We start from the raw sequence: 17,501 nt of genomic DNA, 5'->3' as shown, positions 1-17,501 counted from the left end.
CACACAGAGTGGCGGGTTGGTTGAGGTGATCGCCAAGATTCTAGCATCATGTTAGAGATACGCTACTTTTACAGCCAGTGGTGGTGGCAGAATGACCCCCACCAGAGAGTTTGAGTTGAAAGGGAGGTGCTGTAAAACTGTTGCCTCTGAAGTATGGTCTGTCCAGGCCAATAAATAATCTGGTTGGGGATGATTTCTCTCTTGCACACTGCAGGGATTGTGAGATGAATGATTAAATCTGTGCAATCCTGCCTGAAGGAGGGAGGGTCCCCTCCCCCACCCTCCCCCACCTCTTCCAATTCTCTCCTCTTTGACTCTTCTTGAAAGAAGAGTCCACACTCGCTGCTCAGCAGCTCCTCTGCTCACCATCTGACAGAATCTGAGTGGTGGCAGAGCAGCAGTGTTCTTCTAATGGTTGAAGCCACTAGCCTCCTCTTGCTTTTTCAGCTTGTCAGTATAGTGTTCTAAGCTTATGGCTTCTTGCTCCTGTCTTTACATTGCCCTCCTTGGACTCTCCAGTTAAATGATCCACTCCTGGTTTTCCTTCTACCCCGTGGCTTCTTTTCTGCTTCTTCATTAGTTCCTGAACCGAGGGTGTCCCTCAGGGTGGTGGCCTGCACCTTCTTTTCTGATCTCTGTATCTATGCTGGAGATCTGACGTGTCCAGGAGTGGCTGATGCCCAGGTTTGTCTCTCCAGGTCCTGATCTATCTACAGATCTCTAAGCCCACAGCTCTTGACTTCTGACTGGACTGCCAGCCCCTCAACCTGTTCAAAGTGGTCATCTTCCCCCTCTATTTTGCTCCTCTTTCTGGCTTCTGTAGATAAACACTCTGCACCGCCAGGGGCAAGGACTTCAGGGTCATGCTCCTAGGCTGGACTCTGGCTCTGCACTTTAATGGGTAGCCTTGGAGGTAAGGTCCCTGGTTCTCAGGTTCCTTGTAGGCTACCAATGCTCCTTCCATAGTAAGAACTTGCTAGATGTTGGTCACCTTGTCCGTTTCTTCTTAGCACGAACATCTTTCCTATAAGGGGGTTTGCCTCCCTGGGTGCTTCCTGGGAAACTGAGTGGGAACCTCAAGTAAACAGAGACCAAGGGGTTAGGAGAGCGGGCTCATAGGGGAAGGCACCATTCAAAAGACGTTTTTGCAGTTACCTAGTTGTTTAACATAATATGTTCTTTCCCTTCCCCTACACCTCCCCGGATTCATGTCAGTTCTTCTGAACCATCTCTCACATTGGTTGCCTCCTTTCCACCTTGAGGGGAAGTTATCTAAGTCCATGTGACCAGTCTCTATGCCTTGAGGCTCTGTCCAGTCCATCTTGCCCACATGCGGCCTCCCTGCTTGAACACCTGCAGTGACCCCACCCCCACTCCACGCCTTCACTTTAAGGTTTCGGATCTGCCACCAACCTAGTTTTCTGCCAGACCTTGACTGGCTCAATCACAGGGCATGCTGGGGTGAAAGTGGCACAGAATCTTGCGTTTGGTGGGAAGGAGAGCCAGTGTTCTACCCAAAGGCATCCAGTCTAGAGCTTTGGGGTCCTGGCGATGGTCAAGGTGAAGTGTGGGCTTTACCTGCACCAAGGTGCTGAACTCTTGCCCTCGTCCTGGCAAGTCTTGGGCAGGGAAGCAAACCTGTACCCCCACAGAGCCGGTTAGAAATCAAGGCACTACAGGAGGACCAGCTGGAAATCAAGACAGACTCAGGGAATGGAGAAAGAATTCCGGCCTCCATGTGGAGAGCAACATGACAAAGGAGAGGGAGGGAAGAAAGCAGGGCTGTGATCCTGGGCTTTAGGCAGTAAGATGAATTCTGGACTCTGAAGGCAGAACCTCAGCTGTTTATCTTTCTGTTCCCCGGCTCTAGGTGGGAATCTTGCAAATTCTGCTTGTTTATTTGGTTTTACACCTCTCACTAGCTTTCTTTCCTCCCATAGATGGCACTGGGTCCTATGAAATCTTTTACATCATCTGACGAGCAGGAATTCTCACAACCAAGACAGAAGACAGATGGGTGATGTTTTGCCATAAACCTCCATCTTAGGTACTGAGCACTATACTCAGCCAGTGCGAGAAAACTTTTTTCAACTTTCTTGGAGATTTTAGGAATAATAAAATACTCTTTATCATTTTCATTTGGCTAAAATGCATTCTTTTTCTCCTTTAAAGAACTGCATGCAGCTCCCTCCATTTCATAACCGTTAAATAAGTAGTCCACCACGTGCTGAGATTTTAGCTGCCCACCACTCTTCTGGTCCCCTGGCTATTCCTAGCAGCTTCTATGTAAGCATCCTGGATTTCATTCTGGATTTGTTCTTTAATGTCTAATAGCTAACATTTACTGAGTGCTTACTATGTGCCAGGCACTGTGCAAAGAGAAACACATTGTATCTTTCCCAAGTGGTTCCTGGGAATAATCTGAGCAGGAATGTGAGATAAAAGGAAACTCTTAGGAGCTGGGGAAGTATGGGCTCACACAGGATTGGACCAGCCAGGGATAACAGTCTTCAAAAGGTGCATTTGCAATGCACCCTCAGTTTCCCACCTGCTGTCTGCCTTCCATTCACTCAGCGCTGGGCCTGAAGTTGGGTGGTGGGGCAGGGCCAGGCCAGAGGAATGTGGGGGCTGCTTTCACTGAACCTTGCCAGCCTCTGCTGGGTCTGGTAGCAGGAATGTTGTATAGGATATTGGGGCACTGGAAAGAGCCTTTCTCAGGCTCCTCCAGCTCCCTGAGGGTTAATGATAAATCCCTTCAAAGGGGCCAGTCTTTATTCCTTGATTCACTGGAAAAGGGCTTAGAAAGCAAATAGCTCTAGAGAAGGTGCTGGGGTTACCTCCCATTTACAAGAAGAGACTCGTAAAAGTTTGACTCAGGAAGGCTTTCTGGCAAGGAGTGTGGAGAGGATGGTGTGAGAATCCTGCCTGTCTGAGGGGAGTAGGGAAGAAAGGGGACACAGTGGGCAGCTGAGAGTTCAGCAGGCAAACCTGCCATCTGAGCATGGCTGGGAGCTCCAAAGCACCCAACCAGCTGAAGGTGGAGGGTAGTTTGCAGCCTTACGTGAGAGGAAACCCAAGAGTGATGACAAGCAGAACCAAGCTGACATCCCTGTGGATGAGAGCAGGGCTCTTGTAACATGAAGCCTGTGGTCAGAGTCAGGGGCAGGGCCCCTGGGGAGAGCTGCTCCATGCCCAGAATGATGCCAGGGGAGCCACCTACTCACCTGGGGGCCCCCCTTTCCCCCAATTCATGATTTGAGAAGGAATTCTTTTAAAATGTTTTTGGAAATGTGTATAAACTGCAACAAGGCACTTGAAATGTAAGGACTTGTGTATTTAGTAAAGCGCTAAGTAAATTACCTTCACTGAAATGAATTAAAGCACCATAGAAAGTAGGATTGTCCCCACCAATTCAGTATGTCTCATTACTAGGGAGCTGTATCCCTACCCCTCCTCCCACAAAGAAAGTAACTAACCCCAAACCCTAGTTCCACAGCAATATACCTATTTCAGAGAAATCCCTCCCCACTTAGTTCACCTTCCATTTCTCTTGACAGTGCAAGAAGGATGCTGGAATCCAGTGGGGTATGTGTGTGTGTGTGTGTGTGTGTGTGTGTGTGTGTGTGCTTACCACCATTACTTGCAGATCCCTTTGTTGAAGGTTGCCAAGAAAGGTTGGGAGATGTCAGAGCCCCCTCACTAACTGTGGCCATATGCTAAGTGGAGGGCCAGCTGGGAGAAGAGGGCACAGGGCTCAGTAATCCCCTGCCTTGGTTTAAACAAATGGTCAGTACCCCGGGGGTTGGGGGCTGGTTCGGGAAATGGAGATGGGGGTGTCCCATCAGAAGGGCAAAGCAGAGACCAGATTGAGGGCAAAGAGGCTGCTGTCAGCACTGAGAATAGTCTGAGTTTAACTGGGAGTAGACTGTTGGGTCAGGGGGTCAAATCAGGGCTTCTGTTTCCAGGAAGGAAGGGATGGAGGGTGAGGGGAGGGGAACAGGCTGGGGGATACGTGACCGCTATCCATGTAGTGGGCTGCAGAAGCATGCGCGGCGGGGTGGTAGAGCTGGCATGCTTATTAGACAGCTCACCCAGACCGAGGAAATGGGGTCAGATGAATCCCTACTCAGTACTAAACACTTAGGCCCAGGGGAACTGCAAGGAGTTATGGTGGAGAACCTGACTTGAGTAACAATGTGGAATGCTAGGGGTCAGCTCCAAGGCACCAAGGCCTAAGTTAGAAAGCTTGGGATAGACAGTGAGTTGGTACCACGCTTTGAACTGTGGACAGGGCTGTGGCTACTTGAACAAAAATCCTTGTGTCAAGACATGATTGGTCTGGGAATATGGCAGGACTGAGAGCTCAGGTAGCTCAGCTGTCAGGCCCTGAGGAGCACCAGGGAAGGTGGGGGCTGGGGACATGAGGTGAAGGGTAAGCGGCAAAGTTCACTGTCCATCTACTAAGGGCTGCAGACTCCAGCAGCCCAGGGATTAGAAGATGAGTAAGACATGGTCCTTACTCTTGAGGGGTGCATGAATTTGGGGGAGAGATAGGTTGGGGAAAAAAATAGAGACTTTAGCGCCTTGAGATGACTTGTCACATGCATGGTGCTTTTAAACTATTACATGAAAACAGCTTTCTACTACTTAATATTTTACTCCAATAATACTCTTTAGCTAATATATCAACTCTTTACTAATATATCAAATTCAGTTATCCATGGACTATTTCACTGAGGCATTGAACTTTTTAACATTCCACCTTCAATTCACACCCCACCTCGAAGATGTCAGAATTTCCTATTAGTTACCAATAAAATCAAGCTGGCGACCTGGATCTGCTTTGGGTTGGACATCCAGAAGGCAGTGCTTTCGTTTCCTTTAATAGGTTTAGCCCTGCATCATTGCGGATTATCAGGAGTCAGTATGATAATTACTTTGGGGGTTTAGAGGAGGGGGTGCCATTTGAAAGTAAGAGGGAGACCCGCAGGGGCAGAGTTAGGGCCAAGGTGCTTGTGGCTGGGAGAGGAGGAGGGGCCTGGGGAGCCAGTGTGGGAACAGACGCTTTCCAGCAAGGTTGTGTACCAAAGCCTGAGCGGCAGCTGTTTGAGAACTGGAAGAGGCTCACTGCAGCTTCAAGGAAGCAGCATCATGAAAAGCCCTAAGTACCAGGGGGCTCCGTTTCCTGGTCACTTCAAAACAGACCTTCCCTGGTCTGCTAAAGCAATGTAAATCTACATTGCTTTAGCAGTGCCTCTTGGAAACAATCACACTTAACCCCGTGGCAGTGGTTAGCCCCTGTCTCTCTTGGATGACAAGGCTGTGTTGTTTTCCCTTTCCTTGAAAGTTATATTTTCTACTCTTTTGATTGGGATTGGTCTAGGGAATTGGAAAGGGCAGGATAGGCAAGGAAGACTGATAAATTTCCCAGCTCATTCCCAGAGGGTCTATTTTTCTTTTGGAGTGGGTGTCATCTAGATGAGTTATGTGTAGGAGGAACATGCAGGGGCAAACCCTAACGATTGTTGACCCTGCCCTCTCCTGATCACTATATGGATAGAAATGATGGGTGGGATGGATCGAAAGCCTTTTCTGCTGGGATCACCCTTGGCAAGACTGGGGCAGCACTTCTGTCCCCTCCAGAGGCCTCCTAGAGGTGTGTTCTGAATATGCCACTGCTTACCTCTCAAGATGTCATGGGCATGAGGTCTCGACTTCTTGCTTGTATGTAAGCCAGAATATCTCCTCTGTGTGGATCTCTTCCTTTCATTGCCTCCTGGGTGGTTTTCATCAGCCTTCCACTGGATGCCTGCTGCATGCTTTGCTGTTGTTTAGTTGCTATGTTTACAAATCAACGAATCTCCTGCAGGATGAAAACAATTGGGAAACCCTGAGTGGGAAGGAGGCAATGGTGTCGGAAGCACGGGCAACTGGAGAACATTTGTTCCTTTGAGGAGGATTCCCTTTAAGCTAACTGAGGACTGATGCCCTTACACAGTGGGCTTTGGACATGCCACGTGGTTACAGCACACTTGGCTTCAAAATGCAGTGTTAGAGTGAAATAAGCACTGTGTACTCTGCTGGCTGAAAACTGTGGTTCAGGCAGGAACCAACCTTTAAAGGAGGGAAACAAAAACCAACAAAACAGGTTCCTGAAGACAGAGCAGTTTAGTTTAGTGCTTTTTGGCCTTTATCTTAGCCCACCTCATTTCAAGATGTGTGGCTGTCCCAGGCTTGAGCAGGTGTGCATAAAGATGGGGCAGAAGAGAGTGCTTCCCTGCAGATGAGAGGTGGCTTGATGGGGGGATGTACAGGGAGAATGGGAAGACAGGGAAAGATTGACTCAGAGGTGGATCAGAGAAGGGAAAGAGAGTAGTTTTAAGATAATTTTGCTCAGTTTATTTGTATTTTGCTAAAGCAACATTGTTGGCTTATAATTGTGTTGCAACTATTAATTATCTCCCTTCGATCTCTCTTGAGGAGGACTAGAAGATTCTAGAGCTAGTCTACAGGGAAATTTGTTTAGTGTGGATATTAATGTATGCGCCTTGTGAGGACATGTAATGCTCATAAGTTCAAGAGCACCAGACCCTTAACTTCTGTTTGCTTCTACATTTCCCTACCACAGCATATTCTTCTTTTGCTTCCCATTCCTTTTCCCATTTTTTTTTTCTCACCCAGGAAACTACTTAACAGATGGGTATAATACCAACTGCGAAAGAGGGTCAATGAGGGCCAGACAATCTATGAAGAGAACATCATGGTTCTTTCTCCAAGAAAAGCAGTGAAATTGGATTACGTGGTGGTTCTTATCAGGCTGAGCTCTTTTGTTACGTTAATTATCATACAAATTGCAGTCCGAGAGCTCCCTGCCTTGAATATCTGGCAACCAACAAGATGGGTTTGGACATACATGCTTGCTCTGGAGACCAGGGGTGGTGGATGGGCTCTTTGTTGCGGTCTTCAACATGTCAGAGCAAGGTGCTGCTGAGGCCTTTCTGGAAGGGGGTTGCTGTTGCTCCCCCAATGGCAGGCTGGTTTCCAGAGTGTTGGTATGACCAGAGCTTTGGGGACGTGGGGTGGGTGGAAGCCATATTTCCTGTGGCGGGGTGGAGAAGGAGGGGAGAGAAGGGGCGTTCTATCTAGCAGGAGAGAAGGGGCAGAGGGTTGTTACAGGTACATTATCTAGATAGTTGGATCAGGTCCGTTACTGGTGACAGGGACAAGGGCGAATCTTCCCTGAGCACCCAAGAGATACGCTGTGTCTGGCCTTGCTCTTTAGGTAATCACTGGAGACTATGCCTGTGGACAGATGTATACCCCCAAAAAGCAGGGATACAATCTGGATGGGGGAGCAAGGTGTTTTAGAGGGATTTTTGCTGAGTAAGGCTGTGATGATGTGCCTAAAGGGGTGATGACACGTGATGTCTTAAAGCCTTCATCACTGCCAGGAGAAGGTGGGACCAGGAGGAACTGCCGTTAGGGAAGGCAGCAATAACGTGAGCCTTGAGGCCTGCCTCTGTGTCTCAGATCTTAGCATGCCAGAAGTCCCTGTGGATTTCAATAAGAGTTTGGAGTCCAGAGAAGCAATCAGCACAAGGGCAAGCTTGGTTGCAGTACTTCTAGCCAGGATGGACAGCCGTCTCTGGGAGAGACACGTCCTCTCTGCACCTTCACCTCACACCTCCCAAAATGGCCCTGAAGTTCAATTTGAGGCAGGTGTGTTCTGCTGCCGTCACTGTCCAAACCCTGTTCTTTAATAGCAGCCACTGCGCTGACAGCTAGAGGAGACTTTTCCGGGGCGGTGGCTCCTCTGTGGCCCTCTGGTACTCTGGCTTTTAAGAGTAGCTTTCTGCCCAGCACACAACATTGGCAAGGTGCCTTGTTTGGTACTGCTTAAGCTTTTACTAGTTGCTGTAGGCTGCCTGCATGCAGAGATGTCCCTCGAGAGAGGACCTCAAGCACTTGAGGCAGCCTCCATTCTTATCTAGTAGGGCATGCTCCTCTAGATAGGCCCTTTGCCCTCTTCTGGGGATATTTTCCCACAGAATTTGGCATGGGAGTTGCAGGCCACTATACTGGAATAGGAGTAGGTCCTATCCACTTTCCAGGATAGGAGTAGGTCCTCCTAACTAACTAAGAAGGGGGCTCTTCTATTTCTAGAAAGTGTCTTCGGTTTTCAGTCAAGAGAGGCAAGTCCTGGGGGAATTACTGGCAGTTGGGTAGGAGGCAATAGATGCAATAGGGTGCCCAGTTGGGAGTGGCATCAAAGAAAACTGCTTTTATCAATGAAAGGCACTGGAGGCAGCAACCACTTCTGCAGAGGATGTCTTGGGGCTCGATGTCTCTCAGTGTACCGTCTCCCTACTCTTCTGGATTCCCAGCTTCCCCCTCATTCCTGAGGTTGGGAGATGGAGCTTATATGGGCTGAGCAGCACCACAGCAGTGGTAGAACCAGGCTGTGGGGGCTCTTTGGTCCATTCATCTGTGGAAAAAGTGGTCTGCTGCAGTGTAGGATCCCAAAAACACCAGATCACATTCCTTGGTGCAAACAGTTTATTTCCTGTGAAAAATGTCCTTTCAGTTTGGGACGCTTGTAGGAAGAGGCTTCATGGATCCAAGCCTATTTTCTTCAGTCACACAGGGTTGACAACTGAGTGGGTCCTTCACAGACCCGCTGCATTTCTCACCTCCACCTAGGCAGGTGAAAGCCTGGAGCTTGGCCAAAGATTGGTATCCTGAGTGGTGCCTGAATCACCTTCCAATGGGCAAGAGGTGGCCAAAAAGACAGGCAGGGGCCTCATGTCACAGAGGTAGAAGCAAAGAAATCCAACGCAAATGGCCACAAGAGTGGGGAGAGTCAAAGCAGAGCCAAAGGAGTTGAGATTAGGGCAGATGGATAAGAATAAAGGTGGGTTTTATTTTCAGATTGGACTCCAAAATATAAACATCTGCAGAGCCTGCTCCTTTGGAGGGAACCAGGCACATGCGGTATAGGGCCAAGGAATAGTTCAACCTCTTCAGGCCCAGTTTTTTTTTCTTTGACTTGGAAGTTAACAAAACCATTTGATTGAGGTCTAAATGCAAAAGCCCTGTACAAAATATGTGGAATTGGGGAAAGAAAAGTATAAGGTGGTCCCTGCCTTAAGAAACATGCAATCAACTTCATGGCCTCTTTCCCCCTAACCTCCTCTACGTTTGTCTCATTCCTTCAACTAAGGACCAATCACGTACTTGGGAATTTTAATTTCTCTTGCCTTTTTCTGTCCCTAATTGCTCTCAGATCCCTTCCCTTTCTACTTCCATTTCTTTCTAAAAAAAAAAAAAAAAAAATAGGCAATAAAGAAAAATTGGGGGGATTAGAAAGGGAGAAGAGACTTTAAGGGAAATCTTGGTGACATACCTGAGTTTATTCTGCAACACTCACATGCCCTATATCCATTTGACTCATAGCCTGGGCTGGGCAAAGTCAGCGTTTCCTTTCCTCTTATAATGAATTTCTGCTGAGCGTTAGCCCCATTCCATTTGCACAGGTTGTAATTTTTTTTTTTTCCCAACTGCCATGTATCTCTAAATAAGTTGATACTGGTGGGTCTTTCATCTACTCTGTAAATGAATGATGAGATGATTGTAACCTAACAAAGATCAGCACAAGGTAATGAATGAGAGCCAGACCATTTCATCACCCCACCTGATGCTTCCATCCCACCTCCTAGCCCTGGCTCCACATTCTCCCACATAATGTGTTCATCATAACACTATTTAGGAGTCAAGACAGGCATGAATTCTTTTCTAATGGCAAGCACTTTGGAGGCTTGTTTAAATATATATATATATATATATATATATATATATATTCTAGGTATTCTTTTTATCTTACCTGATTCTTAACTCCAAGTCTTTGATCCCTTATTGCTTGCTTGCTTCTCACCTAAGATGGGACCAAAGAGAACTGTGAAGGATGGAGGAGGTAGGAAAAGAGATGGAGGATGGCGAGGTGTTATGAAGTTATAGAGTTAAGGAGTGTATATAGCTTTATTTTGCTCCCCTACATCACCTATCCTACCTGTTAAGAAGCTTCACATGCTACCATTCTTAGTCTTTCATTTAAAAATATATTCCTAAAATGTAAATGTCCCCTGGGAGGGGTAATACTTGAATGACAGCTAATTTGAGGGGAGAGTCTCTCAATGGGCAAAGTCACCACACAGTGGGAGAGAAAGAACCCCAAGGCCAAACCTTACCTACTTAACCAATTGTTTTTATTGCTGTCTCCTTGATGGTGCTGCACAGGGGAGAAGATAAAAGGCAGATTTGTACACCAGCCCCCTCCTCCCAGCATGGTACAGACCTGCAGCCGTGGCAGCTGTTCACACACAGAAATATCTGGCTGAAGGCTAAGATCACTTCAGTTTCCCAACTGAACATTTTTCCAAGTGCAGCATCTTTTTTCTCTTAATTTTCCTTTGAAAAAGACAAAAGTAGCTCCACAATTGCCCTGTCTTCATACTCCAAACTGCACCCAAGTTTACCTGGGACAGGTATATGTGTGTACATAAATGTACATCTCAGACCCCCCCATGAGGAGTCAAAGTTTCAGAGAGCCCCGTGAGGTTGTAACTCTCTCCCAGGGAATCAGCGGTGTTACTCCCTGTCCATGGGAGCGTACGCACAGATCTTTTCTCCTCCTCATGGTCCGTTTTCTATTTGTGATTAGTAATTGGCTTCTCTTGGTACGTTACAATCTATTACAAAAGCCAAACACTAAGAGGGCGAGCTGAAATGACAAATTTTGGTTATAATTTATGTTGGCCTCTGACATATATATTTTTTTTAATGATTTGGTCTCTAAGCAACTGATCTCTTAGCAACAAGAAGCACCTTTATAAAAGATGGCACACAAAGAGTGATTGCCAGAAAAGCCACCCGGTTCTTTAAACAGCAGCGCATCATTAGCAAAACTCACCATCTTCAAGAGTCCAAAACTAGAAGTGACCAGCAGACCCAGGTAACCTTGATATTTGCACATTATCCTGAAAGAAAAAAAACAACTCATGCAACTATTGAAGAGAACAAAATTCTTTGAAATATGTTCCTTTTTTGAGGTCTTGTTAGTTGGTCTTGGCTAACTTTTAATAGAATGTATTCTATTAAATAACTGTTTCTTGATTTTTAAAAACAACTTGGACTTGAATTTTGTGATCAGAAAACTGTTCACTTAAAATATTTTATTGGCATGAGGATGGAAGGGGGAAGCAATCTCTCCTTTTTCTGAGTTTATTTCTGCAGGTTTTCATTTGAGGGGAAAAAATCCACACTGTGGCAATATAGAACTGTGCAAGTATCACCCCGAATGGTATGCTCTGCGAGGGGGAAATACGTGAATTTTTTTCCTAGTGCATTTTTAAGCTGCTAAAATATTTAAGGAGTATCCAAATAATTTTACTTCTAAACTTCAGCTTTTTAATCCAGTTTCTATTCCAGTAGCAAGTGGTCTTTTTTTTTTTGCAAGTATTTATGGACCGGTTTTTCTCTTCTCTCTTTCATAGCACAAAAGCAAGCATTTTTCTATTTGTTTTCATTACCATAAGAAAAGATTCATTCCAAAGCTAAAAATAGAAATTCCAGGCATCTGTGCCTTGTTTCCTTTTTTTTTTCCAGGTACCCAGGAGTAGCTTTAAGTCTTTCTAGAAATTTGGAGTTAGAGATGAGGAACCATTTTTTTCATCTGAACTCCGTCAATTAAGACTGTGTAATTATAATCCCACTTGGGGATTGCATAAAAAGATGTGTTTTAAGAGTGAAATAAAAAATTTTCCAATTTAACCTGGAAAGATTATAGAGATACCACAGATCTAAGCAAAGAGACTTTAGAAAATTTCAGTTTCAATAAATTAGACAAGTTGGGATGATGATACTTTGGTTTTTTATAACAATCGTGTGTGCCACTTATCTTTAAATTGAACCATGTGCTGACACCTTTTTGAAACCAGAAAATGGGATATTTAGTCTAAATACAGAGTTCAGTGGGTCAGGGCATTCAAAATCAGGACAGTCCCAGAAAATCTGGGACCTACAATTGCTCGGTTAAGAAAATGCTCCTTAATCAGCACAACACGATCATGCTTGATTTTAAAAGCTGCTTATGACTTGTGTTTCTGTTACTGCTACCAATTTCAGGCAGAAAGAATTCCTTCTTGTGATAGCTTTGCTTGGAAGTTAGCAGCTTGGGTATTTTAAATTGAATTGCAGGAAGTTTTTTTTTTTTTTTTAAGCGATGTACTATGCAAGTACGGAGAAACATAGCTTTGTCCTTTAGAACTAAAGACTTACTGTACTTCTGGTCATTATTCCGGAAACGTGTTTGTGGATTTAAGGAACTTGGATAAATAACTATAAGATATAACTTGTGTGGACTGTGTTTGGATGTATTTCCATTTTACAGCGTGCCACAGTCTCCTAAATATGAAGGGGAATTAAAATAAGTGAAAATATGATAACATTTATATTATAAGTGGTAGTTTTTTCAGTGGTTCTTTAAGATTTTTCAGATCCATTCACTATGTCTTTTGAGGGTTACATCTTCTACATTTTGTCTATGCATAAGGAAACAAAGGGGCCCACAACACTATAGAGCTTGTCATTTTGTAATGAGCTGTCTGACCAAGACAGACAAACAATGACAAAATCTGAGATATACAATGAGATACTTAGAACAGACTGGCTACTATAGACTAAGGCAATTTGTTCTGCTGTTTTGGGATTAGTTACTTCTGAAACACACACAAATACACAAATGGTCTCAATATAAATCATAAACCAGGAAATCAAAATAAGCCTCTCCATTAGTGAGGGCTTCCCGGGAAAAAAGATAGTTTCATGAACAAAAAGCTTCTAATTATTTGGTGTCTAGGATTTTCAGACAGACTTAATGGCCCTTTTCCTTCAACTTTAGGGGTGGGATTGGGCTGGTAGGGTGGGGAGGGGTGTGAGGGGAGGGTAACAGCTGGTAGACCCACTGGCAAACTGTCCTGCTTTGTGGGAGGTCCACACTACAAACAAATCCATTTACTCTGGACACCTTAACACCTGAATTGAAATGGTCAGTCAGAAATGATCAATTATGACATGATTGGCTTTTTAACAGAAAAAAATTTAAATGAGTCATACTTGAGATAATTTGGTCTTTCTCTGGTGAGAAGGGAGCAAGAGAAAAACCTTCGGAGCAGCCCCTATAGGCTGGGTGCTTTACAATATGCAGTTCTGTTTAATCCTCACAACAACTGTGCAAAGGCATCAGCAGCTCCACTTGACATGTGTGTGAACCGGGCTCAGCAATTTGCCCCAGGAGGTTACGTGAACAGTGAATGTAAAGTTGGGATTTCCACTTAGGGCCAGTCTGACTCCCCAGCCCATGCACTCTCCTTGTGCCACAATGGCACAAGCTACCATTTTAAACTGACCTTCAAATAGTCCCTCTAGTCTTAGTAAAGCAAACGTTTTTAGTAGGTGGCTGGTGGTAAAGCTTTAGGCATCTTTTCACAGCAGAGAATCCTTAACCCCTGGTTCTGGGGTGACTCAGATCCCCAATTTTCAATGGTTGTCACAGGCTATGAATTGGAGGGGGCATTTGGCTGGGCTGTGGCACTGGCAGCCACAGGGCATATGGCCTCCTTGCTATGACACACATCTCAAGTCAAGTGGGGTAGGACTCTTTGAGGTACCCTTTCTGTGAGAACAGAGCCTGAGGCAGGGCTCCCTAGGGGGCAGCCCCTGATCACAACAGTTAGGGACTGCATGGGTAGAGGGGAAGCAGGTCAAGTGACATGCCACCAAGTTGCAGTGACTGGGAAGAGAACCCAGGCGGGCTTGGGTGGGGGTGGGTGAGATGATGCTACCGAAAGCAGAGCTTCCTCCGAGGGACACTGCTTCAAAGTTGCAGGACAGCAGTGACCCGTGCAGTCTGGTTCTAAAGCCTCTGGTCTGTACGGATGCCCCTTCTTCAAATATCCCTAACAAAGGGATGAGTCTTAGTTAATTTAACAAAACTTCCCTGAAACAGTATTTGAGGAGGAGATCTATAGAGGAGGGAGGGCCAGGACTGCTGTGACTAACCCTGGAACAAAGCGCTTTACATGCGCTTGTCTCTTTTGATCCTTCTATCAGCTTAGAGACCTGAAGAGTCCTGCCCAAGGCTTAACTCAAGTCTCTGACTGGAAATCCTGTGGTTCTTTTCCTGCAGCTGGGAAATAGGATAGTGTTAATATATACAAGCACATACATATTCTAAGGTGTGATATAGATCCAGAAAGGTTTGGGGTTGGAGATGATCTGCCTTGAACTTGGCATGATCATCAAATGAATACCAGTGGGGCAGCTCTTCACCTGCTACACTTGAGTTCATCCTTGGAGGAAGAACTAACACGCCAACAGATGTAACAGGCAACTTTCCACTTCTTTTTCCAGACTTTGTCTACTGGGGTATACCCACAGGTAATCCCTCCAACCGAAAAATCAGAGGGCCAGTGGGCAGCTTAGGAAATGTGAAAAAAAATGCATGACAATAAGTTCTGCTTTTGCACAAAACATGATCATTATATTTGTGCAAAGATATCCAAATAATTCACATGCCTCTACTGCCCTCGAGTACTTATCTTTAATCGCACTCATACTCTTTGAGTTCCTGCCTGGTGCACGGTGCTGTGACACATATGGTCAGCACATAGATGCCAAATACTGACCTCGGACAGCACAGGCCATGCCCCTGTCTCTATACAGGGCGCAGAAAGTCTCCTCTCATCTGGCATCCCTGGGTAGAAGAAGAGGGCCCCTTCATTTCTTAAAAAGTATATCCATTGCGGTTTGGGAGCTGACTTAGAGTTTGCCTCTTTTAGACTTCTCAGTTTAGAGGGGAGGAAACTGAGTTGAAGTGATTTGCCCAAGGTCTGTGCAGCTAGTCACAACAAGGGATAGAACTCAGTCCTCTTGACTCCCAGTCCAGTGCTCTTTCCTCTGTATTATAATTATTAATAAGAAGAGGATGAGAGTTCAAACTATTACCCCTATTTTACAGATAGAAAAACTGAGAGCCTAATTCAGTTTAGGAGTGACTGCCACTCCAAAATTATGAAAATTCTTAAGTTTATGGAAGTGATTTGCAAGCTCCTCAGGAATTCTATTTTCCACTCTTCCTGATGGAAACACATATGCAGAGTTCAGTGCTGCAGTGAACGCGCTGAAGCGTTCAAAGGCTGTTCAACCTGCTGATCATACAGTTTCTCTCCTATATGAAAAGTAAGGGGATTGAAACTGGTCCTTGCCATGATTAAGCCTAGTATCCAAACAGATTATGCATTTATAGATTCTCCTAAAGAGGCAAACCAGCATATATCTGCATGTCAGATATGTCACAGCCATGCCCCACACCAAAACTTGATAACAAAGGGTACTGTTTTCCTCCTGTTGGACCCACACTTGAATTTGGTACTACTCCAGAAAAGGCTCTAACAGAAATACCCTGATATGCAATTAGGGGAGCTCGACAATTGTGATGACAATTCTAAAAATTCAACAGAAATGTGTGAACCCAGCATGGACTGAACTCTCCGTGCCAAGTTCTGTGCTAGGACCTTTACATGGGTTTTCATATTTAATGTTGATGACCTATGATGCTAGCATTGTGAGCACTGTTTTCCATATTAGGAAGCTAAAACTTCTTCACTTAAGGAACTCGCCACCATAAAATGGTAGTTGATTATTCAATATATGTTTACTGCACTTAAATGATGTGCCTGGCACTGGACTAGATGCTGGTAATATAAAGTTAAATAAGACATGGTCCTCATCTTGAAGAAGCTTATAGCCTGATGATATTCATTTCCAGCTGATGTGAGAACTTCTGCTTGTCAGAGCTAGATTAATGTAAATATAGTATTTGCTAAGTAAATTCTAAAAGACTTGCTCTAGAACATTCATTTTGAAGGTTGGAAAGGGTTAGAGAAGCAATCCTAGGATAGCAAAATATAGGACTAGGGTCTACAATGAGAGGGAAAAATTGGAGACAGAGAATTGGCATTCATGACATGTGGAATAAAATGGGCAAAAAGCATGGAGGTGAGAACGATCAGCTCACATAAGAGGGCCAGCAAACCTTGGGTTTCTTCTCTTGGCTGAAGGTGTTCCATGTTGAGGAATAATGTGAACAATAAACTTGGTGATACAAGACACTGGCAGAAAACCTTAGCAATCAGACAAAGCCGTTTGAATTAAGTGATCAGAAAATGAGTCAATAAAAATATGCTGATTCAGGCTCCTGGTTTTTGAATATCACTAGACTGTAGACATCTGTGACAAATAATTCCAGAGAAAGAGTTTTGTTCATGTGTTATTGATCCTAACTTGGGCATACTACCAACTAGATCAGTCTTTTGAAATCCTTGAACTAATCAGGAGTGAACTGATGGTCCTGGCCTGGGCAACAGATGCAGAGGATAAAACCCAACTGGAGATGAGTTCAGAGCAAACAATGGGCTAGGCTTTGTGATTAGATGAAAGAAGGAAAGGAGGAAAGAAAACAAAGATAATGCTGGTAACCCTAGAAATAACAGAAATTTAGGAATTAGCTACCTAGTAAGATTGGCTTTCAGTAAGGTTTAGATATTATAAATGTGCTTATTCAAGTGGGAGACATTCCTTGAAAACATTAAATATGTCCCCCAAAGTATAAATCAAGATATTTAGGGTCTAAGAATTTGTGCTGTTTTTAGAGTAGAAGGTGGGAGTGGGGGGCAACCTGGAAAACATCATGTAGATGCTAAGCCATTAGAATTTCCATGATGTTTTAATGGTTTTATGTGAAGATGAAGAGTAGGGGTACTCTGGAATACCCAAGAAGCCTGGGACCACACCTTTTGGCAACTGACAGACCTGTTAAAAAGGGTCTTGCTCCTAAGTTTGGAAGGGTGTCTCTAAGAATGAGTGTGGAGAGGGACAAAACAGAAGACCTCAGTCTGCAGACTGGGTGACCCTGGGTGATTAATGAGAAAAGAGGTCACCATAAGGAATTAGGACAGAAGACAGATAAAAGGTGGCCAGAGACTTTAGAAGAGAGCCCAAAGCAAATAGTTGCAAGATGTTCTTTGCAGCAGCAGAAAAGTAAAAATTTCTGACTGGCAAACAGTTCATCAGACTAGTGAAAGAGAAGTCATTGGTATCCTCAAAAGACAGCATGTGGAACAGGAAGCTGGTGAACCAGGAGGGGTGGAACATCAGAGCCCAGTCCGGCCTCCTGACGTGCAAGCCCATGTGCTGGATGGATGCATAATTAGTCAATACAAAAACCTGGCCATCAGCATCAATCTGTTTTAATATCTAGCTGTCTGGCTGAGTCAGACTGGGGAGGAAAGAACATGAACTTTGGGAGTCAGACAGAAGGATTTTAATCCTTCCTCAGCCAGAAATCAACTGTGAGACAGTATCGAAAGATTTAACCTCTATTTCTT

The sequence above is a fragment of the Bos mutus genome, chromosome 10 (genome assembly GCF_027580195.1).
Source record: "Bos mutus isolate GX-2022 chromosome 10, NWIPB_WYAK_1.1, whole genome shotgun sequence".
Lineage (NCBI taxonomy): Eukaryota > Metazoa > Chordata > Mammalia > Artiodactyla > Bovidae > Bos > Bos mutus.
This window is presented reverse-complemented; position numbering follows the sequence as displayed.